This window comes from Aquarana catesbeiana, linkage group LG04 (assembly GCF_042186555.1).
Source record: "Aquarana catesbeiana isolate 2022-GZ linkage group LG04, ASM4218655v1, whole genome shotgun sequence".
Taxonomy (NCBI): domain Eukaryota; kingdom Metazoa; phylum Chordata; class Amphibia; order Anura; family Ranidae; genus Aquarana; species Aquarana catesbeiana.
Window position 1 is genome coordinate 557432789 of NC_133327.1, and position 25397 is coordinate 557458185.

A 25397-nucleotide genomic window follows, 5' to 3' on the forward strand; every position below is an offset into this window, starting at 1 on the left:
TCTCTAGGGTCTTTGCTAAAAAAACATATATATATAATGTTTTGGGGTTCTATGTAATTTTCTAGCTAATAAATGATGATTTTTACATGTAGGAGAGAAATGTCAGAATTGGCCTGGGTGCTCCAGAACACCTGAAGGTGCTCCCCTGCATGTTGGGCCTCTGTATGTGGCCACGCTGTGTAAAAGTCTCACACATGTGGTATCGCCGTACTTGGGAGTAATAGCAGAATGTGTTTTGGGGTGTAATTTGTGGTATGCATATGCGGTGTGTGAGAAATAACCTGCTAATATGACAATTTTGTGGGAAAAAAAAAGTAAAAAAAAAACCTTGATTTTGCAAAGAATTGTGGGAAAAAATGACAACTTCAAAAAACTCACCATGCATCTTTCTAAATACCTTGGAATGTCTTCTTTCCAAAAAGGGGTCATTTTGGGGGGTATTTGTACTTTTCTGGAATGTTCTCAAGAAAAGGGTCTCAAGAAATTAGATAGGCCGTCAGTACTTCAGGTGTGATCAATTTTCAGATATTCGCACCATAGCTTTTGGACGCTATAACTTTCACAAAGACCAAATAATATCCACCGATTTGGGTTAATTTTACCAAAGATATGTAGTGGTATAAATTTTGGCCAAAATATATGAAGAAAAATTACTAATTTGCAAAATATTATAACAGAAATGAAGAAAAATGTATTTTACAGATTTTTCTGTCTTTTTTCTTTTAGGGCGCAAAAAATAAAGAACCCAGCGGTGATTAAATACCACCAAAAGAAAGCTCCATTTGTGTGAAAAAAAGGACAAAAATTTCATATAGATACAGTGTTGCATGACTGAGTAATTGTCATTCAAAATGTGAGAGCACCAAAAGCTGAAAATTGGTCTGGTTAGGAAGGGGGTTTAAGTGCCCAGTTGTCAAGTGGTTAAAGAAGCAATTGACAGTGAATGGGGGGGGGGGGGCCTGAGAAGAAGCTCAATGTGCATTATGGAGTATCAAAGCTGTACCCCTTGGGACACTACACCTAAGGTTGATGCTTCATTACGTGTATTCGCCCGCCACATTATGCTTCCGCTGGAGGATTCGGTCTCTTTTAGGGATCCTATGGATCGCAAAATAAACGCAGACCTAAAAAGGTTGTATAGTTTGGCCGCAGCAGCCTGCAGACCAGGGGTAGCACTCACTCCTGTGGCAGCAGCACTTAGGATGGGTTCGCACCTGTGCGTTTTGTTTGTTTTTTTTGGTGCTTTTTGCACTACCGTCCATTTATCATGGTCTCCTATGGAACACGTTCTGTGGTGCGGTTCTGGGGAATGCGGGGAGTGCTGGGGGGGCATGGGTGTGAATCCAGCCTTAAGGTGTGGGTAGCGGAGCTGGTGGATGGATGTTTGGATGAAAGTCTGGGAAGTGGCAGTTCTTCTTATTTGCAGTTTTTAAGACTGCTGTAGAGTTATGGCTGAAGTGGCTGTCAACCAGGTCAAGATGACAGCAAAGATAATGGCTCATTTCGTCACAGCCCGCAGAGCCTTATGGTTGAAGCATTGGTCGGCCGATAAGGCTTCTTAGCATAGTCTGTCCGGTTCCGTTTGATGGGAAGCTACTCTTTGGGAAGGCTAATGCCGCGTACACACGACCGGACTTTACGGCATACTTGGTCCGGCGATCTTTCCAACGGACTTTGTAGCGTAGGTGCGCCGGACTTACAAACGGACGGACTTGGACACACACGATCACTCCAAGTCCGATAGTTTTGAACGCGGTGACGTACAGCACGTACGACGGGACTAGAAAAAGGAAGTTCAAGCCCCATTATGCCACCCTTTGGGCTCCTTTTGCTAATCTCGTTTTTATCTCGTGTTAGTAGAAGTTTGGTTAGAGACGATTCGCGCTTTTCACACTTCAGCTTATTTCGATCGTTCTCTGCGGTTCAGTTTGTGCTTTTGAGGTTTGTATCTGGTTTTCAGTGCGTGTTGGTGAGCTCGTAACCTGCCTAGCAGGCCGTTCTGGTCAGCTCGTTCCTGATCTTCAGGTCGCTCTTCATAGGCCTTGCTGTTTTTCAGTGCGTTTGTTCTAAATTTGTTTGTTTGACCAGCCGACCATTTTGAAGCCATGGTGCTTGGACGTACTCGTTCTTGACTTGGTGTTGGGGTTAATACTTTGACCCGAGTCCAGTCCATGAACAGGGTGAGGAGGAGTTCATGGACGAAGAATTGGTTGCGCCAGCGTGACCAATTCTCGCACATGCCTTTGCTCCTGAGATCCGTGAGAATAATCCTGAGGATTTCAGGAATTATCTCAGGATGACGGACCCCGTTTTTCAACGTCTGCTGGCTATGCTGACCCCTTGTACCTGCAGGCAGGATACCTGCATGAGGAAAGCCATCACTGCGGAGCAGAGGCTAGTTGCTATGTTACATTACTTGGCGACTGGGAGAAGTCTTCAGGACTTGAAGTTCTCGACAGGTATCTCCCCCCAGGCTCTGGGGATCATAATCCCAGTGACCTGTTCTGCAGGACCTGAATTATAGCAGAAGGACTATATGAAGGTAATTTTTTTATCCTTTAATCTTACATGATATGTATTTAATGTTTGCTAATGTATTGTCTAAATTTCCTCGTTACATAATTACCATGCTTGGAATATGCTGTGAATGTCCCCTTTATCTTCATGCATGCCTGTTTTTTTTTTTTTTTTCATGCATATTTACCTTCACTAACCTCCCCACCATGCAATCCTGGGTCCATTTATACCTATAGCCTATACTCCCTTTAACAATGTATATTGTCAGCTCCATTGTACTGCTTTACTCTCCCCCACCCCCTCAAATGTTTCCCAATGTCAGGTGTGTTCTTCTACAAAATTAGAACCCCTCCCCCACCCCCTCAAATGTTTCCAAATGTCAGGTGTGGTCTTCTACAAAATTAGAACCCCTCCCCCCCACATACAAATTGATCAATGGTCCATCAGAGGGGGTGAGTAATCTTATAAGTGGGCCTTATGTTTTTGTTTTTTATTAATAACACATTTTAAAAATGTTCGACTGCTGTTGTTCAAGAATGTTTTTGTGTAATCTGCTAGCAAAGTTATGTTTAAAAATACTTATTTTTTTTTTTTCTTGTTTGACTCCACAGTTTCCTTCCAACACACAGGAATGGCAGACTGTGGCCTCCCAGTTCGCTGACCGTTGGGACTTTCCCAACTGTGTCGGGGCGATTGATGGGAAGCATATCCGCATTGTGCCACCACCCCATTCGGGGTCTTAATACTTTAACTACAAAGGGTTTCATAGTGTAGTATTGATGGCAGAGGTCTCGGCACAATTGAATTTTCTGTTCGTGGACGTTGGGAAGAACGGCCAGATGTCGGACGAAGGAGTCTTTGCACAGACCGAGTTGTGCCAGCGTCTCCAGACTGGTGGCCTGGGACTGCCACCTGATGACCAGAAAGTTGATGGACTCCCCTCAGTTTTCATCGCTGATGAAGCGTTTGCTCTTGGCAAACACTTGATGAGGCCGTTCCCCCAAAGGTTCCTCACCCCTGAGAGGAGGGTATTTAATTACCGGCTGGCCAGAGCAAGAAGAGTTGTTGAGAATGCCTTTGGGATTCTGGCCAGCAGGTTCCGTTTGTTCCTCTCGGCCATAAATCTGGTGGAATATAAAATAATTAATGTGATAATGGCTTGCTACATTCTCCATAATTTTTTGTGAAGACATTCTGCTACATATATTACCTCTGTTGGGCCTGAGGCAGGACTTAGTGGTGAAGCTCCACTCACAGGCCTGGATACTGGTCATACTGGCTTGGCCCCCCAAACCGCCCATCAAGTGCGGGACAGATATGTCAGTTACTTTAATGGTCGGGGGCCATTGCAATGCAAGAACAACTTTAACCTTTTACCAAATAAACAAAAATTATTTTGGATAAAATCTCTTGTTTTTATTCTTGTTTGCATTTAGTTTTGGCTATCTCCTAATGCACTTGTAGTGGCAAGTGCATTTCCCTTTAGTTAATAAGGCCCTTTGTCACTATAAACACCACATAAATTAAGAAACTGTTATTGATAAATAATAAGCCACACACATTGTAGTAGTAAAAAAATTTTACTGTGCGCACATTGAAAGGTGCATTTTTTTTTAAACGTGTTTATGTTTTTTTTTTTTTTAGGCATTTATAGGGTTATTTTAGGCATTTCTCAAATATTTTTTGTTTACAAATTTATGCTTGACAACAGGGTTTTTTAAAACCTAATACCAAAAAATAACAGGAACTTACGAAGTTCAACATGTCAAAAACGGTGCTGGTGATGTCACCCATGTAAAATAAAAGTTTAGTAGAATGCACACAAATTGGGAGTACAAATGGTTCAAGTCAACATGTGCTATCTCCCATCATGGGGGAGCAATAGACGTGTTTTGTGTGTGCAATCCCTTTTTTCCTCTCATAAATTAACATTATTATGAGGAAGGGGTTGCAAACACAAAACAAATACATTGATATCCCCTAATGGAAGATAGCACATGATGACACACCGTGTGCATCTGCTAAATTTTGATATTACTATTTCACAACTTAAACAAATTTTAAAAGTTAAAATTTTACAATGAAATGAAGAACATAATTGATGTTTTTAGGCAAAAAGCGATTAGATTCTGCCCAAAACATCAATCACGTTCTTCATTTCCTGTTGCATGCTGTCCAGCCGATTTCTCATGCTATCAATTTGGCCATTCCACACCATTATCTGCCCAATCAGTCTTTGTGCACTGTCTGTGCTAAATGGCTCCGCTGCTTGGCCTTCCACAACCAGAACATCACCTAAAATTTGAGAAGAAAAATGATTATAAAAATATGCACGCCTAAATAGATTACCTTAAGCTGGGGTGTCAGTCACTCACTTTGTGGGGTGCAAATCTCGCACACTTCCTCCACCTCTCCTTCCTCAAGATCGTCCGGTGGGCGTGGTCTTGGGCTGGGGCAATTTCTGCTTCAGGCTGGTGACTTGGTGGGGTCCTGGGATCCTCGGACTGTTGTCTGAGTCTTTTCTCCCCTATGAGAATGAAACAAAAGGTATACTTAAAACACAGTGATATTTCAGTCCTGAAATATGAATATGAAACCTTGCTTTGAAGTTGTGGACAATGGTCTGTTTGTTAAATTATTTTTGAAGACAGGATTCAAATTCACTCTGAACAAAAATGCAAAACAATACACATTTTGATGCAAGTTTCACAGATGCAGACACCTCAAGTATCCCCTGGAGCCCTGTGTGGATTACCCTAAAAAAATGTTCTCTGGTGTCACATAGTACACTAGTGCTCGTGAGTAGAGATGTGGAAACAGCTGCTGTGTCCTGTCCTTACATTACACTGAATCATTTTTTAATAAGCATTCTAGTTTCAAACACATCTACACAACATCCCCAAATTTTTGGAATATGACAAATTATCAAGACCTAAATGTATGCCTAACCCTGTACCATCGTATTTCTTGCAAAACAAACACCATTTTATTTTTTGTAATTTTTTTTTTTTTTTGTCATTATTCAATCACTTGGGACAAAAAAAATGAATATTCAATGGGCTCAACATGCCTCTCAGCAATTTCCTTGAGGTGTCTACTTTCCAAAATGGGGTCACTTGTGGGGGTTTTGTACTGCCCTGCCATTTTAGCACCTCAAGAAACGACATAGGCAGTCATAAATTAAAGGCTGTGTAAATTCCAGAAAATGTACCCTAGTTTGTAGGCGCTATAACTTTTGCGCAAACCAATAAATATACACTTATTGACATTTTTTTTACCAAAGACATGTGGCCGAATACATTTTGGCCTAAATGTATGACTAAAATTGAGTTTATTGGATTTTTTTTTTAGAACAAAAATTAGAAAATATCATTTTTTTCCGTGTATAGCGCAAAAAATAAAAACGGCAGAGGTGATCAAATACCATCAAAAGAAAGCTCTATTTGTGGGAATAAAAGGATGCAAATTTCATTTGGGTACTGCATTGCATGGCCACGCAATTAGCAGTTAAAGCGACGCAGTGCCAAATTGTAAAAATTGCTCTGGTCAGGAAGGGGGTAAATCCTTCCGGGGCTGAAGTGGTTAAAAAGTCCCCCACCTTATCTTTTTCCCCTCTGCTCCCACTTATTGAACCAATCGAGTATAGAGATGAGAAATATTTTCTAAATTCCTCCCCGATTTTCCCTCGATGCAAACCTCATGTCCCCTTTTTTATCCTGAATCTTATCGATGAAGTTTGAATCTCGCTTTTTCTGCAGAATTTTTGACAGATGTTTACCTACTTTGTTACCCCATCTATATTTCTCTCGCTGGTATCTATTCATGATACGGTTCGTCTCTTCTTCCAATAAATCTATTAATTCGTCACGTTTAATAGTCAGCTGCTGCAGTGGTTTCCTATCTGTTCCTCTATGGGTTTTGTGGATGTGTTCTAATTTAAATATTTCTGCCATCAGTGTTTCCTTTTTTTTTGTCCTTTCCCTTTTCAATCCTGCCCCCACTGAAATCAAAACCCCTCTTATATAGGCCTTGAAGGCTTCCCATACCGTAGCCACCGAGATCTCACCCGTGTCATTTATTTGAAAGAATGAATCTATTTCCTCCTGAATCTTTTCTACAATCTTCACATCTCTAAGTAAGTTTTCATTTAAGCGCCATGTAAATGGGTGTTTGTTAATTCCTTTTAGTCTCATTTTCATCATGACCGGGGCGTGATCAGACAAGGTTCTGATCCCGATCCCAGTTTCCACAACTACGTCCAGCAGGCTATGATCCACCATCAGGTAGTCTATTCGGGAATATGTCCCATGCACGGGGGAGAAGAAAGAATAGTCTCTGCTCTTTGCATGTTGCACCCTCCATACATCAATCAGTTGACAATCGTGTAGCTTTTTCCCGATTTTTCTCAAGAGACTCTTACTCATCCCCCGTGCATTTGAGGAACTATCTAAGGATGGATCCAAGCCAAAGTTGAAATCTCCAGCCAGTATCATCTCCCCCTCTCTAAATTCCATCAGCTTATTTAATACCTGGGCTAGAAATTTGGTCACACCTTGATTGGGGCAATATACATTAGCTAGGGTCAAGGTCTTATTTCCACTTCTGATCTTTAGAAAAAGAAAGCGCCCTTCCGGGTCCACCTTCCTGTCTATTAGGACAAAATTTAATCCTTTAGCAAAGCCTATAGCTACCCCTTTTGCCCTTTTTTATAGGGGAATCGCTATATATCCATTTGGGAAAATACTTAGAGTACAACTTTACCCCAGCTTCCCATACTAGATGGGTTTCCTGTAAGAACACCACGTCTGCCCCATAATGTTGTAACTCTCTCAGCACCTTATGCCTTTTATTGGGGGAATTTAACCCTTTAACGTTATAGGACAGGCATTTAATATCCATTTGACTGATCTTTGGGCCTCTCTAGTGACTTGCTGTTTACCCGAGGGGCTCCATGGGTCACGTGTCTGCGCGGGGTAGCTCGCCCCCCCACCCCCCCTTATCCCATCCATCTCCCTCCCCCTCCCAACCCTCGCCACTACCTGGCCCCTGGTGGGCAGTGCTGAGTCTACAATACTCATGCCACCGCACACCTTTGTGCCCTGGAGTGGGGACCTGGTCATGGTCATTGATGGCCCCCCCCCCCACCTTCGTGGGGTGGGTATAGGGGTCCCTAGAGATCTCAGGAAGCAGTAGGAACACTTACTCCCCCTCCCCCAACCCCCCCAACCGTCCCCTACCCCAGCCCACCTCTCTCTTAAATGAATAGAGCACTAAGCGAATCCAAGGAAAAAAGAGAGAGGAGAAACAGAAAAAATAAAAAACAACAAACAGAAAGGAAAAAGAAACACATTGTGCCCTCTACTATGGAAACACCCCCTCGGGTAACACAGGGGCGACAATATCCAAGTTCCTGCAAAAGTCCTGAAGATCACCCGCATATCTTAATTTGAAAGTCCTACCCTCTTTCGTCACACTCAGAGAGAGAGGGAAACCCCAACTATATTTTAAATTAGCCCCCCTTAATATGTCCAATAATGGTTTCAGCTGACGTCTCCTTGCCAGAGTTCCTGTGGAAAGATCGGCGAATATTTGGATCTCTTGGTTATTGTATTTCACCGGGAGGGCTCCTCTTAATTTGCTCCATATTTTCGCTTTGTCCTCGAACTGATGAAACTTCACTATGACATCCCTCGGCGCCTCCTCTCTCAAATTTAGGGGTTTTCTGATTCTGTGGACTCTAACTATTTTCAGCTCACACTCAGGGTTCCTTCCCAGAAGGGGGTTGAAAATTTCTTTTATCACCATTGTCAGGTCTTCTCCGCTCTGCTCTGGTAGAGATCTAATTCTTAGGTTCTGTCGCCTATTTTGGTTTTCTTGTTCTTCTAATTTTAACATCAATTCACGTTGGCCCCTCTGTAGTGTTTTTACTTGCTTCTCTAACCCAGAGATTTCCTCCTCTTGCGTTTCTATCACCTTCTCCACTTCCTCCACTCTCTTAAGAAGGTGACCCATGTCTGTCCTTACATTTAGAATCTCCTCTTTAATTACTTTTTCTAATTTCCCAAACATGTCTTGGATCTCCGCTTTAGTGGGTAAAGCTTCACCAACAGGGTCAGTCTCCATAGTCCGATCTGGATCTGCATCAAGTAAGTTCGCTGCGCTGGCTGTCCCCCCCTGAGCCCCTTTATTTTTGGTTGTCAACTTTTTTTTTTCCTTAACCTCTTGTTGCCTGTTTTCCATCCCCGGGTTTTTTAAATACTTTTGAATTGTGCTAGAATTCAGACTGTCTCTGGGTTTGTTAGGTTCAGCTGATTTTTGGGAGCGTCCTCTCATGCTCATCCCTTCCCTGATATTCAATAATTCACTTGGTAGGAACAATATCAGTGTGATTGTATAGATTTTATTGTGGGCTCTCACATCACCTTATTGCTACCACCTGCTATGCCAGCCCATCACCGCCACAGACCATCTTCTACAGTCTTTCTATCTTCTTGTGCTGAATGATTTAAGTCACTTGAGACAGGTAATCTACCAGCAATTCAGCACAGTCCCATAAGTTATGTCTATGGAGTGTTTGTAATAAGCAAAGTTGATCCTACCTGGATCCAGAAGACCTCTTGCAGGGGGGGCTCCAAGTTTCTGTATGGGCTCCTCGCCCCTAATCAGTGCCAGCACAGATTTGGGGAGAGGAGGGTGCGGGGGGGTCAGCGCTCTGTCTTGTCTTCCGACTAGCATGATCTAGTCATCTTTGTCTAAGTTGGACACTGCTCCTCCGCTTTCTTCCTTGAAATCTGCGCCAAAACCAGGCTGGAGAAGGCAGGCTGCCGCGGCGTCTATGAGCCGGGGGGAGAGACGGGGGGGGGGTCGGAGGGGCGTCGTAAGCGGCAGGGATCTCCTGCTCCGTCAAACTTGGACCCACTGAGCTATAGCAGGCCCCGTTCTACGGCTCACCACCACTCTTCTCTTCCTTTCCCGGAGCCGGTTGTTGTGCGGTCTCACCTGCCACCTAGAAGGGAGGACGCCTGGCCGGCCACCAACCGTCACGGGCTCTCACCCCGTTCCCTCAAAGCCGCCATCTCTCATGCCTCCATCGCCCACCGCCCCACCACTAGGCCCCGCCTCCAGCCGCTAGCACGTCACTTCCTCCATTCCGCATGTACTGTCTTAGTGCATGAGAGGCCCTTAAACCCTATCAGGCACTCCGGTAACAGTGTGGAAGAAAGGCAGCTTTGCCAAGTTGGGCCCGCTACACAATACACACGGTTGAGGTTGTATGTGAGCGTTGTCCTTAGGTTATTCATGTTATTTATATGATGGGGATTCTGGGACCGGGAGACGCTTCGTGCGCTTACCACGTTTAAACCCCACTTAGGACCAATAGTGCTTATTACTGCACTGTTTACGTTACTTAGTATCTTCTTTTCATTTTCTTTGCAATTATATCTTTTATGATCAGTTTTAGGTTACCACTCTGTGGTTTCACCCCTCTTTTTTACCTATGTCCTTCACAGTGGCTCTTTCCGTCTGACCTTTGGATGCACTCTGCTTCTGCACACATGAGACGGTTCTTGTCCACCATTCTTGCCTCCCTCATTTCTTCTATTCTTTTTCTTTCACTGTACCTAACCTCTTTTTCTCCCCCCTCCCTCTTCCCCTTCCCCTCCCCCCCCTCCTGAGCAGGTCTTGGGGCACACATGGGTCATTAGAGATCTAGCAGGAGAATTTGAGCTTCCTTCCACCCCACCGCTCCCATGTCTTCATTAGATCATATAACTTTAGCTTCCTTTAACTGCAGGGGCTTTAATACCCCAGAGAAAAGGAGCCACGTATTATATCATTTTCACAAAGCTAAATCCCAAATCTTACTCCTACAAGAGACGCATTTTAAGGGCTCGGCCATCCCAACCCTGAACAACCCCCATTTCCACCAGTGGTTCCATAGTACTGTGAAGGAATGTGATGTAGATAATAATAATAGTAATCTGAAAATGTCTATTTTCTTATGTGCATACATGTTTTTCTCCTTACTCATTATATAAGTATACAGGTTTGCTCTGTTCCTATATTTTCTCAAGATGGCGGGTACCCCCTGCATCCCACACATCAGAAGAACGCGGAACTGAAGATAAAACCAAAGACAGCCAGACCTCGTTATGAAGATTCTCCATTTTCTTTTTTTATCTTAACCAATGAGATGTACCTATTAGACTAACATAGCAATGACGTATTTGTGTGTATAAAACATTAACACCGCCTTGAATAAATTAGAAGTGTAAGGAGTAACAGAGCTGAGCGTGTCTCAGAGTGTTTACTTTTATATGCATGCATATCAACACTTTCAAATTAGAGACAGCAGCAGATAACCTTGGGCTCGATTGGAGCTCTTAATCATTTCCTTAACAGATGGTGCCGAAACCTGGGACCTCAGGCTACAGTCGAAGCCATACCGCGACAAGCATTCGGGCGTTAATTGAAAGATAACAGAGGGGGTCTTTGCGCAGCCCTAACAGTACGGTAAGTTTGATCTATATTCTTACCACTGTACGACTCTCTTATCTTTCGGTTGACGGCTGGATTCTGTCGGTATGCTGAGACTGTCTTAGAGGCAGGTATTTCCTCGCCTGAGGTTGTTTTAACGAACCTGCTGATGGGTTTCTGCTGACTGTATTTGTTCACTGTCTGCCATTCTTTGGGCTACGAAACTCAGCAGTCTAAAAGTGCTACATGTGTGTTCTCATCTCCAGAAGAGTTGTCGGCCTCTGGAGTGAGATGGGTTATTGTGGCAGTCGGTTATAGGACGGGTTACTCAAGGATTTGTCGGATCTTTAAAAGGAAATCTCAGCTGCTGGCGTTGCAGTCTGAAAGCATTACAGATGTGTCACCCCCAGATGTGCTGTCGGCCTCTGGGAGGTAACTGTAATGACGGCCTTTAACTGGGTTTTAAGGGGGTGATGTCTGCCCCTGGGGTTATCTTAGCCTGCTGAAATTTTGCAGTTCGAAGAGTGGCAGGTGTAATGTTCTGTCGTGAGTGTATTTGTGGTTTACTGTTCGCTATGTATGAGAGGGGTTGGGGTGGGGACTGGTTAAGGTCGGAGGGGGGGCTGCCCGGGGGATCTGTTGGGTCGCGGGCCGTTGCTCCTCACTACCCCTGACGTGTTTGTTCTTGTTCTGAGATTAACCGTACATTACAGGGTTATAGCAAACAGTAGCAACTTGGAGCGCAGTATGTGCCCCCACCGAAGGAATTTGTTGATAAAGAACGCTGAGAAAAATATTAACCCCTTGGTTGTATTTATTCTCCTCTCAAGCCGTTAGCCGAGAAACAGAAAGTGTGATTGTAAAGAAAGTGATATTACAAAGAAGGAGAGAAGCAGATGTTGAAAGAAGTGGCAAAAGTTATGTTGCTGAAGAAACAGGGAGAAAAATCCTGTGTGATAAAGAAAATTGGATAAAGGAAGTTAAGAAAGATGGCGATTGTATTATGTATGTGTATCACAGAGTCGATGATACAGTATGTGAAATTACCACGCTATGTTGGAATTTGAAACAAAAGGAGGGGAGGGACGGCACTGCCCTCCGTCTAACAACCACTCCTTTCTCACCACCCAAGCACAACCCACTGTGACAACTAAGCCCGGCGGCCATCTTAGTGCACCCATGCCTTCACTTTCTACCCAGCCCAGTGCACTTCCTGCTGGCGGCCATCTTGGTACACCCAGTAAGCTTAAACACAGCCTGTACCCAGCCCTCCCTGTTTTAAACCAGGATGGTTCGTACCACACATCTGTCTTCCCCAACACGGAAGCATCACATTCCCAGGCCGGATATGTTAATGATGAAGAAGCATCTGAGTGGGAAGCCCAACAGCAGGCAGCAAAGCCACCCACTGATTTAACCCCCAATCCGGCTCCAGACTCTCAGTTCCGAGAGGATCTCAAACACATGCTGGCAACCGTAAGGAACAGTGCCTCTTGCCAGCCCCCGCCCCAACAACAGTCTCGGTTACCAGAAGGGGCACCAGTGATGTGTGTCGCTTTTACTCTATCACAAGCAGCGGCCTTAGTGACAAGTCTGCCTGACCCAGAGAAGCAGCCAATTCCCTTCTACCACAGGATAGTGCAGATACAAGAAACTTACTCAGCTGCCTGGAGAGACTTGATCAGCCTATGCCAAATCAAAGCAGGATATGTCTTTTGGCCAGTCATGCAGATGGCCTTCAATGATGCCTGCCTGACAAGTGCCACTTCCTACACCTCAGGCGTGGAGTTCTGTGCAAAACTCCACGACTGGGCAAAGGAGAAGTTAACGGATCAGATCACCGCAATCCAAGATATTACTCAAGATAAAGGGGAGTCTGTGAAGAAGTATCATGCTAGACTCATAAAGGCACACACACACATGTTATCAACTGCTTTTGTTTCAGGGCTCAGAGAGGATACCAGAAAAGGCCTGATGGTGGCCCGCCCTGAATACCATTCAATGAAAATGTCTGATTTATTGTTGGTGACCAGAGGTATAGAAAATCAAAAAGGTAAAAAACCAACGCCCCTCATGGTAACCCATGACGAAGATCCCGCCTACACTAGTCCACCACCACTGCCCAATACCAGGGAAAGGATCACCTGTTACAACTGTGGGAAATGGGGTCACTTCAGAAAAGAATGCAGAGCCCCAAGATGTCCCAGACAAAAACCTACCACTTTCCTCATTGACAGGGGTGCAGCCAAAAGTGTGTTGAGGGAGGTGAACCTGCCTAATAATTCTTTCCTTTCCACTATTGATGTTTCCTGCGTAGGAATGGATGGGGTGCCCCGCTCCAGTCCACTTCCTGATTTGCTTGCCAGATTTGTGGTGTCCTCTACATGTCCCTTGAATCTACTAGGAGCTGATGTGTTGTCCAGACTACAGGCCTCAATCAGGACACGCCTGAAGGGGGGATGAAGTTACATACTCCCCTATCTTTAGAAGACTCATCTGCCTTGTGTTCTCTGCCTCTCCTGATGACACTTAATGAAGAAAAAAACTTCAAGTTCAATACTGCAGGAAGTACTTGACAGAATCCCTGCGTGCCTATGGTCCACAGGATCGGAAGACAACGGTCACTTAAAGGTGCCACCAGTTTCAGTCAAGCTAAAAGAGGGCGCTTCATTGCCCCGGAAACCACAATAACCCCAAGAAGAGAACCCCTAAAGGAGAACCAAGTACCTGCTGTGGATGCCTTTGACTGCAAAATACCTCACAGAGGTGGACCTTACAAACGCTTTCTTCAGTGTCCACCCTCACCCCTCCTGCTGGTACCTTTTCGCATTCATCCACGGAAAGAAACGGCAACATACCTAAACAGTTGTGCCACAAGGGGCACAGAACTTTCCAAGCCAGTTTGTAAAAGCTATGGCTATCATCCTTGACACATGACAAGAGGAACACCCGGAAGTGATTCTCTTCCAACGTGTTGATGACCTTCTCCTTTTGTGCAGCTGACTTACCCCCTGTTGAAGTCACCTCAGAAACCTGTTGTGCTATCTTGCCAACCAGGGCTGCAGAACCTCAAAGCCCAAATTGCAGTGGTGCTCAACACCTGTCATTTTCCTTGGACACTGTTTGTCCCATGGGACACGACACCCCACTGAAGACAGGTTGCAAGTAATCTCTGACATCCCACTGCCACAAGGTCAGAAATCCCTTCATGCCTTCCTTGGACTAATTTCCTAGTGCAGAGCCAGAAGCCTTCCTACTGATGCTCTGCAATCAGACCCTTCCAGATGTCTCCTGAAGAAATATCTAAAGTTTGAAGCCTTTAAGTGCGCCACCCCCGGCGCTAGGGCTCCCAGACTACGACAAAACGCTCAAGCTCTTTGTATTCGAACGTCTGGGACATGCTGTAGGTGTACTCACACAATCACACGGCATCAGCCTACGCCCCATAGGATATTATTCCTGTCGGCTGGATGCGGTAGTAAGAGGAGCCCTATTGTGTCTGTGAGCTGGCTTTGCTACACAAGCCTTGCTTGACAAAACTTTGAACTTGGTCCTCGGACACTGCCTCGTTGTGCTTGCTCCCCATGACGTTGTTGCCATATTCAACCAAGATCCAGCCGAAACACTTGTCCACTACCAGACACTTGAGACTCCTGTGTTCCCTCCTATTGGACAGCATTACTCTATTCAGTTGTCAAACACTGAACCCTACCACCCTTCTTCCACTTCTCGAGGGGGAAAAGCAGGAGGAGGAGTAGAGTCTTGACTTGTCACCCCATGACCACACAGGACACGTGGTCACCACCGAAAACACTGTTCTACAAGCTGAAGCCTTACCACCGGTGATGTCTGCACAGGAGGCAGAGCTGTAAGCACTTACTACAGCATGTAAATGGGCAGAGGGAAAAAGAGCCAAGATATGCTTTCAGCATTGCCCATGATTATGGTGTTATCTAGGACAGAGGATTCCTGACGGCTGCAGGAACACCTGTGAAAAATTGATGCCTTGCTTCTCCCAACCCAAGTGACTATTCTGAGTAAAGCACACGACAAAATGAATTCAAAAGAAGCTCGAGGCAATCATCTAGCCAATTCAGCTGCCAAACAGACAGCTGGTGGTCCACGGGAAGTGGACAGCAGGGTGGTAGAAGACCACCCCGTGCTTACCATACAGACTTTCCCAGTGGACAGAGTTTATCTAAAAGAACTACAGGAAACAGCAAGTCCGGATAAGAAGGAAAGCTGGAAACGGAGAGGAGGAACTCTCAGAAATGGACTATTCGAGTGCAACAAGAAGCCTTGTCTACCCAGGAGTATGTACCCAGCTGTGGTGCAATGGACACATGGAGCTGCCCACTTGACAAAGACTTTTATGAACTCTCTTATCAACAAGTGTTGCACCAAGAGTTACTCCACTGACCGACAACTTCTGCAGATCATGCATTATCTGCACCAAATGTAACCCAGGATGCACAGAAGAAGCACAGAAGAAGCACCTGGCAAAAGCCCTATACCCCATTCCAGAGGATGCAAATTGATCATTCTCAAGTGCCAAGAAGTGGCAGATTCGAATACGCCCTAGTGGAAGTGGTCACGACTGCCAGGACCACAGCTAAGAAACTACTAAGTGAGATAGTATGTAGATTTGGGGTCCCAGAGGTGATATTGAGAGATCAGGGACCAGCCTTAACAACAACCCTTACTAAAGAGATTTGGGCAGCACTGGGGGTTCAGTTGGCACTACACATCCCATACCACCCTCAAAGTAGCAGGAAGGTAGAAAGGATGAATGGGACACTAAAAACAGGATGTTAAAGATGGCCCAAGAGACTAACATGAGTTGGCCAGACAGTTAGCCCATTGCCCTGTTCAGTGTCAGACACACCCCCAGGGGAAACATGCCCTATCCCCTTATGAAATTTTGTTTGGTTCAGCTCCCAGACTTGGTTGTTACTTTCCACAACAGTTACAGTTACAGTCTGATGTGTTGACTAATTATGTAACCACATTATCACGAGAATTAACCTGAATGCATGTCCAGGTGTTTTCTTCCATTCCAGATCCTGAATTAGATACAGGAACACACCAACTACTGTCTGGAGATCCTTGAGCCAAGTTATGATGGTCCATTCCAAGTTTTGGTGACCACAGCCACCTCAGTCAAGTTGGCCAGAAAGAACACCTGAATGCACGCTTATCACTGCAGGAGAGCGTGTTTTCGGGTGCTGCATATCCTTTTTCTGTTTGATCTAGGGGGGAGGGGCCCAGGAGGTGGCCATCACAAAAATGATAACATAATTATGTTTTAGTGTAACTCTTCAGGTACACATGTGACCACCTTTACCTTAGATTATTGTGACATAGTACCTTGTCCGTTTGACCCTTCATGGTGATGCCATTGGTACAGTGATATCCCTGACGGTAAGGACATATATGTATGCCACACAGACAGTTACTGGGGACAGAGTTGTGGTTTCTGTGGGGGCCAGTGGGTTGGAACACAGGGCCAGACTGGGCGACCACAGAGTGCATTAGAAAAAAAAAGGAAGATGAAAATAGAAAGCCCCATATCCTAACCAAAGATACCCCTGATACATACACTGACCCAGCACACAGTCAGAGGAGGAAGCGAGCAGCTCTCTCCGGAAGCTTTGATCCTCATGTATACATACATGTCATAGGGGTTACAAGGGGGGTCCCTGATGAGTTTAAAGCCAGGGATCAGGTAAAAGCTGGTTTTGAGTCTTTGATCCCCATAACAACTGTCAGCAAGAATGTAGATTGGATTAACTACATGTCATGGTTATGCAATAGAGTTTGTCGATCAGCATACCTGTCTCCATGTGTTCATCTCTAGAGACCAGCTGACCCTCACCTGATTGCTTTTGTAACCTCTCCTATAAGCATGGCCCCACCCCAGGCCCTATCAGGGAACCCTATATTAACCTGTGCACTGCAAGCCAGCAGTGCTGATCAACCACTGTGTGTTAGCCTCTGTGTGTACTTGCTGTGTTTCCTACATCTGATTCCTGTTACCGACTTTGGCCTGTTCCCGACCATCCCTGTTTGCCTGTGACCCTGATGTTCCAGCCTGCTGCCTCCTTCCTCTTCTCCTGTAGTCTACCGTGAGCGTGAGCTGTGAGACCCTGGGGGCCGCGACCTGGAGCCAGACTGCAGCGCAGTCTATCCTTACCATTAAAGGCTCTGGTGAACACCTGCTGGCTCTTAGACTCCGTGCCCTGGGGAATCTATGCTCTAGCTCCCAGTGGGATCTGTGTCAGTGATCCAGTAGAACTGCTTCCCGAACCCCCCAGGGTTCAATCCGCAGCAGTCAGCCGTAGGGTCCACTACCTTGCGGTGCACTCCTGATCACCCAGCCTCTAGGTGACCTGACACTACACATATTATCACCAACAGAGATTTGTAAATTACACTAAAGATGCCCTCCAGGGAATTGCTGACCAGTTAGCCCCCACTTCCTACATGACATTCCAGGACCTGATGGCCTTAGACATGGTGCTAGTTGGGAAAGGAGGTGTTTTGTAAAATCATAGGAAAAAACGGGAACCTGTTGTACATACATTCCTGATAATACTGGCCCAAATGGTAAGGTTACTCTAGCTATAAAGAAATTAGAAGATCTGTCACTGGAGTTGAAGAAGAACTCAGGTATCACAGACCCATGGGACCAATACTTTAGCTGGATGAGTGGGTGGCAGAAGGTGCTCGCCCAGATACGTGTAACGGTATTAATAATCCTGGTTCTTTTAGCCCTGATTGTATGCTGTATTCTACCTTTCGTAAAAAGTTAATGAACAAGGCTGTAGACAATAGCACACCTACATTTCTCCACCAAGAAGAAGAGGACCCCCTTATGATGGAAGATGACAAACCCTTCACTCCTCTACAGTCACTCCCTGTCCATAACCTCACAATCCTATAGGGTTATAGGGATAGATAGCGCCTGACTGCACCTCTCCAGCTGTATCGAGGAGGGAAGTGAACAGTTGCTGCCCAATACTATATATACACATATATACAGCCTAAAAGAGTTGCTGAGGAGAAAGGCCAGGCCAAAGTGGGACCTTTAGTATTAGGGACAGAAAAGAGAAAATAGTCATTTTAGGGGGGATTGTGAAGGAATGTGATGTAGATAATAATAATAGTAATCTGAAAATGTCTATTTTCTTATGTGCATACATGTTTTTCTCCTTACTCATTATATAAGTATACAGGTTTGCTCTGTTCCTATATTTTCTCAAGATGGCGGGTACCCCCTGCATCCCACACATCAGAAGAACGCGGAACTGAAGATAAAACCAAAGACAGCCAGACCTCGTTATGAAGATTCTCCATTTTCTTTTTTTATCTTAACCAATGAGATGTACCTATTAGACTAACATAGCAATGACGTATTTGTGTGTATAAAACATTAACACCACCTTGAATAAATTAGAAGTGTAAGGAGTAACAGAGCTGAGCGTGTCTCAGAGTGTTTACTTTTATATGCATGCATATCAACACTTTCAAATTAGAGACAGCAGCAGATAACCTTGGGCTCGATTGGAGCTCTTAATCATTTCCTTAACAGTACCAACCCACTTAATAAGTCCAAAGGGGTGTCAATAGCTTTCCATAAATCCTTTCATCCAGAAGTTCTAGACTCGTTGATAGACCCTGCAGGCCGCTTTATTTTCCTTAAAATAAAATCTAATTCTTCTATTTTCACAGTTGCTAATGTATATGGACCAAACCAGGACCAAGGGAGTTTTTTCTCTATGCTCATAGACAAATTAATCTCGTTTGGGGGCCCCTGTTTTATTCTAGGTGAGATCTCAACGTGACCCTCTCACCAGCCATGGACACCTCCTCCGGTAAGTCCTCTATCCCACACTTCACCCATACACACATAAAATCACTCTTGCACTCTGCCCAACTAGTGGATGTTTGGTGAGTGCAACACCCATTCGAGAGAGACTACATCTGCTATTCAGTTGCTCATAACTACTATAGTCGTATTGACTATTTTCTCGTGTCCCAATCCCTGCTTGACATCCCTTTACAGGCGTCCCTTGGTAATATTCTCTGGTCGGACCACGCCCCCGTACACTTAAGCTTAGCTCATCCACCTAAATCACACAGGACATTTTCATGGCGTTTAAATGACAACTTATTAAAAGATATCCTCTGTGTGACAGATATTGAGCAGGCGATCCGGAACTTTGTTCAAGATCACCGCTCAGATGACACCAACCCACTCACCAAATGGGAAGCCCTGAAATGTGTGTTACGGGGAACTTTCATCCAACATGGCGCTCGGTTAAAGAAAGCTAGATCGGCGGATATCACCAAACTGTTGTCTTCTATCCATTCCTTAGAAATCGCACATAAGAAAGACCTCGCCCAAGAGGGGGCGTGACCGGAAGTTGCCCTGTATGGAAGCCTGAACCTGTAGCTCTCCATCTGCCTGCAGCTTAACGGCCTACTAAGGGAACTTTAAGCACCTGTATATGGGTGGAAATAGGAGAACCCGCTCCTCCAAACCCAGGGGATCATCCGAGCCACCCTCCGGATCCTCTGCGACCCTCCGGGGGTACTTTAAACTCCCCTCCATCTCCGACGACGGGATGGACAAGATGGTGCTGACGTCATCCGCCTCCTCCATGAGGCCGCCGCTGCCGCCGAGCTCTCCACCGCTGCTGTTACCACAGAGCACATCGGTGCCGGATCGGGGGATAAGCGGATCGCAATATCAGGATCCAAGTGGGGTGAGTCCATCTCCGTCCTATATACCCCAGGATGGGCTACAGCATGACTCCCGGGACGCTGCACAAGGCCTCACTGCAGCCACCTACACACAGTGCTCTGAGGCCTTCCCATGGCTGCTGCGCACGGCCTCAGACCCGATGCTCTCTGCGGGAGGAACGATATCCCCTACCCCCTCACTGCATTCAGGAGACTTCCCCCGATTACCAGACCCGGAGTGTGCCCAGGCCTCGGGACCCCTGTCAGCAAGGCAAATTGGGGACAGTACCCCCCAGCAGGCGCATCACTGTGCTCCGGACTTACCCCAGCCACAGGGACAACCTCGACATGGTATCCCCAAACCCACAGAGAGGGGTACAGGCCAGGTAATGTCCTATGCTCAAGTGACCAGCTCTCCGAATATGACTCGCAGAGATGGAGTAGTGTTAGCTCATCCCTCTCCTTTACTGAGGGGCGGTGAGTCACAGGATCCCCACATGCAGCCCTGGGGGGCACTGCGATCCGAGCCCCCCCTGCTCCTCGACGAGAACCCTCTCCTTTGCAGTATTCTCAACAACATAGGGGGGATGATCCACGACTGCAGCAGGTCCCCCCATGGCAGGCTTGTCTCCAAGCCATCCCCACCAAAGAGGACTTTAAACTTCTTATTGAGGAAGTCAAATCCGCTTGTCGGGTGGAAATCCAAGTAATTCATGCCAACCTTAAACATCTATCTGAGAGAGTGGAGATGGCGGAAGAGCAAATTCAGGAGACCAAACTGGCAGTGCATCGTACCCAATTACAGGAAGCTGAACATCATCTAAAGAAATATGCAGCGCCATATTGAAGATTTGGATAATAGGGGGCGCAGAAACAACATTCGTGTCAGGGGCCTACCGGAATCGGAGGGCCCGGAGGATCTTCACGAAACCCTGCAATCTTTATTCAACAACCTCTTGGGGGACCCCCTGAATAAACCCATAGAGATGGATCATACCCATCATGCCCTGCGTCCTAAAGGACCTGTCTCCAGACCACGCGATGTTATATGCAGAGTCCACTCCTTCCCCTTAAAGGAAGACATTATGCGAAAAGCTCGCGTCACCAAGCAGGTTGTTTATGAAAATACGCAAATTCAGATATACCCTGATCTTTCTTGGATAACTCTGCAGAAACGTAGACTCCTCCAACCCCTACTCGCTTCACTACAAGAAGACAACATAATCTACCGATGGGGTTTTCCTTTCAGCCTAACAGCTCGCCGACAAGGAAAATCAGCAGTGTTGCGCTTTCCTGAGGACCTGGACAACTTCTGCAGCATTCTGGAGATCCCGGTTCCCCGTCTTCAAGATTGGGACTTAGTGGAAATACCAACGCCACCCCCATCGGTCTGGCAGAAGACTCCTCCAACGAAACGCCCCAGAGACAGGGACTCTCCCCGAGGGCCTACTAAGCCTAGGAATGGTTGACTGCCATACTAGTTTCTCCTGATCCACTCATCAGCTATATTCACATTCCCCCTCAGGCCTAAAGCCTGTTACTTTGTGTTGTCCATCAGGCACCCCCTACTGGAGACTTGACAGTGGTGGTTTCTCTGATCACTAGTCCCCCTATAGGTCTACCTTACTAAAGTTCCCCTTATTTTTTACCTAATGAAGGTTTTTGAACACTGTTATATTTGTTCACATGGTTCTCTATGTCCCCCCTGGCCCGGGTCCTTTTTGTGGGCTCTGATCGGGGGGACTTACTGGAACTCAATAGATTCCGGGTGGTTCGCGCTGCTTGGGATTTCATTACAATGTTTACTTTTGTTTGTTATGTCTCTAACTAATCTCTTCTTTCTTTTCTTCTCTCCCCCCACCTCTCTCCCGCCCACCCCCTCCTCCTCCCTGGCTCGTCATTGGTTCTGGATGACCACCTGGACGTATCCTACACATGGGTCCCCTTCTTTCCTGGATGTCGGGGCACACTCGTGGCTGGATAAGCTAAGTAACGCTGAGCTCACACACACCCACGAACATGGTTAAGGTTATGTCACTCAATGTCCATGGCCTGAACTCAAATAAGAAAAGGCATCTTGCGCTGAGGGAGCTCAGGCACTCTGGGCGGACGTTGTGCTGCTACAGGAAACGCATTTTAATAAAGGAGACGCCTTCACCTTTGCATCTAGACACTACCCTCAGGTATACCAGGCATTTAGCCCCCACAAGCGAGCTGGAGTGGCTATATTATTTAAAAGGGGTTCCCCATTCAAATGTTCTGAGTATTTTGTGGACCTGCGAGGGCATTACATTATCCTGCGAGGCCAGTGGCAAACTCAGGAGGTCACTATTTGCACTCTGTATGCTCCTAATACCCGACAAATACACTTTCTAAACAAAGTACTAGCGCGGCTGTTTAAATTCCCCAATGAATATTTGATCATTGGAGGAGATTTTAATTTATCTCACTCGGTTGGTCTAGACCGCCATGTACTGAACCCCACAGACCCACAAACCCGAGCTGCTCGGGACTCACAGCTATTTCGCCAACTCACCAGACCTCATGCCCTTTTCGATATATGGCGGGCCCTGCACCCGGGAGATAGACAATACACATTTTATTCCGCCCCCCACCGCATGCACTCTCGTATAGATTACTTTTTTGTTAACAATGCCACCCTTCGTGGCAATAAGGATGCTCAGATCCTGCCTATCTCTTGGTCTGATCACGCCCCTGTAACTATGTCCTTGGAGATGGGCACCCCTACTCGTAAACCATGTCACTGGCAATTAAATAATTTCCTTCTCCAACATGTCCCATCTAAATTAGAACTGGAGACAACATTGCAGAATTATTTTCTTGAAAATGACACCTCAGATATCTCCCTCTCCACTCTCTGGGAGGCCCATAAGGCGGTCCTCAGAGGGCGGTGTATAGCAATTTCCTTGGCCATGAAGAAAGATGCGAAAGCTTCTAAACTCCAAGCTGAGAGAAACCTCAGAACCCTAGAACTCCAACTACAAACTTTACCATCCATACCTCTTCTTAAAAAAAATTGTCTGCCTAAGGACTACCCTCCGAGATTTAGCAATAGGTCATGTAGAGAAGGCCCTCCTTAGATTGAAACAAACTTATTATGACAAAGGCAACAAAGCCCATTCACTATTAGCGTGCAAACTGTCAGAGCGTTCCCACACGGCCACCCCCCACCAAATAAAAGATAGAGGAGATACACCCCCAAGAAATAGCTCGGGCCTTTGGGGAATTTTATACGGCCCTATATAACGACCCTGAAATTCCACAGGACCCTCTCCCTCCTGATCTAGCTGATCGCTTGCAAAAATATCTGGAGGAAAGTGGAATTCCTAAACTTCAGGCGTCAGACTTACTTTCCCTCAATGCCCCGATATCGGTGGAAGAACTGACAGCTACCATTAAAAACTTGCCATCACATAAATCTCCTGGTCCAGACGGCCTCCCCTACGAATATTATAAGACTTTTCTCCCGATCCTCCTGCCCCATCTATGTAGGTTGTTTAATGCCTTTCTCCAGCAGACCCCTATTCTCTCGGACATGCCGAGGTCATTCCTTACGTTAATCCCCAAACCTGACAAAGATCCTTCACTGTGTGCAAGTTATAGGCCAATCGCACTTCTAAACTCTGATCTTAAAATTTTTACTAAGCTCATCTCGTTGCGATTGAACCTAATACTTCCCTCATTAATACATAAAGACCAGGTGGGCTTTGTCCCCCTTCGTTAAGCAGGGGATAACACAAGACGGATTATTGACCTCATAGATGTGGCGAACAGGGACAACTTGGAAACATTAGTCCTTGGGTTGGATGCCGAAAAAGCTTTTGACCGCCTTGGCTGGCCATTCCTGTTTGCCATGCATTTGAAATGCATTGGGGTTCCAGGGTCCCTTTTTACAGGCCATCCGGCACCTATACACAAATCCCACTTCTCAGGTAAAGACTACCTTTGCTTTATCATCAGCCTTTTCGATTGCGAACGGGACCCGTCAGGGGTGTCCACTTTCGACATTATTATTTGCGTTATGTGTGGAGCCTCTGGCGGCGTCCGTTCGTAGAAATCCAAACATACATGGGGTCCCGGTGCGGGGAAGGGAATTTAAATTAGCATTGTTTGCTGATGACATTATACTTACCCTGACCCATCCTAGGATATCACTTCCCAATCTACATGCTGAGCTCAACCTTTATCGCTCCCTTTCTGGCTATAAAATAAACGCAGCTAAATCAGAGGCCTTACCTATCAATATCCCTCCAGCAGAGACCCAGCATCTACAGCAATGCTTCCCCTATCACTGGAAGACTACAGCCCTGAAATATTTGGAAGTGCAGATAACCCCTTCCTACACCACCTTATATAGAGCCAACTTCCCTCCCCTCTTTAGGTCCATAAGGGATTTGCTACAAAAATGGAAGGCCCATCACATCTCTCTTTTGCGAGGGTGGCCTCCGTAAAGATGACCATCCTTCCCAAACTCCTGTACCTCTTCCAGACACTTCCTATCCCAATTCCACAGGCGGATATGAGGAAACTTCAGGCAGACTTGGTGAGATGTGTCTGGAATTATGGGAGGCATAGAGTATCTCAATCAGTATTAACAACGGCGCGCTCCGAAGGGGGACTGGCGTTTCCCGACTTAAACAAGTATTACCAAGCTGCCCAGCTACGTGCCCTGGCCTCCTGGTTTCCCCAACGGTCCTACAACAGATGGACAGAAATTGAAAAAATTTGGTTGGCTTCCATACACCCAAATAGTATGCTCTGGAATGCAAATGTGGAGGTGGACCCGCCCGGCTTCTGGGCCCCATGCTTCATCTTAGATCTCTCTGGCGTAAATTATCCAGAACACATAAGCTGGGTTCGGAGAGATTGCTTCTCACGTCCTTTCTTTACAACCCCAGAATGCCCGCAGGCCTTACACATCAGATGTCTATCACTTGGGCGACAAGGAATTTATTTCACTTTGGTCACCTAGTACATCCTTGTACACGTAGAATTCACAGAACTCCAACAGAAATTTGAATTACCCCATCAGGTATTCTATGGGTATCTGCAGATCAGACACTACGCCCAATCAATCGCCCCGAACTTACAATTTTCAGCTCCAACTACATTTGAGCGCTTGATCTTGGAGGGTTCAGCACATCGAGGCTTAATCTCAGACATATACCGGGTGCTAAATTCATACTGCTTCACCACGCAGGGTAAGCATGCATACATGCTTCCATGGGAAAGAACATTAGGAGAGGAAATACCAGAAACGACGTGGCAGACGATTTGGTCACAGGCGGCTAAGAGTTCCTTTTGTACACTCTACAAAGAGAACGCCTATAAAATGATCTTTTCTTGGTATATGACGCCGGATGTTCTCTGAGCCATCTACCCTTCCAGCTCAGATAGATGCTGGCGGTGTCAGGGAGACAAGGGAACCTTGTACCACATTTATTGGACATGTCCTAGGATAGTACCTTTTTGGACAGAAACACAGCTTTTACTAACTAGCCTGTTAGGTGTGCAGGTCCCTAGAACCCCAAAATCATTCCTTCTTGGAGTCTCTGGCCTGCAGATACCTAAGCATTCCAAGAAACTGCTTAGACATGTCCTGACAGTCGCGAGATGCCTTATAGACCTCTATTGGA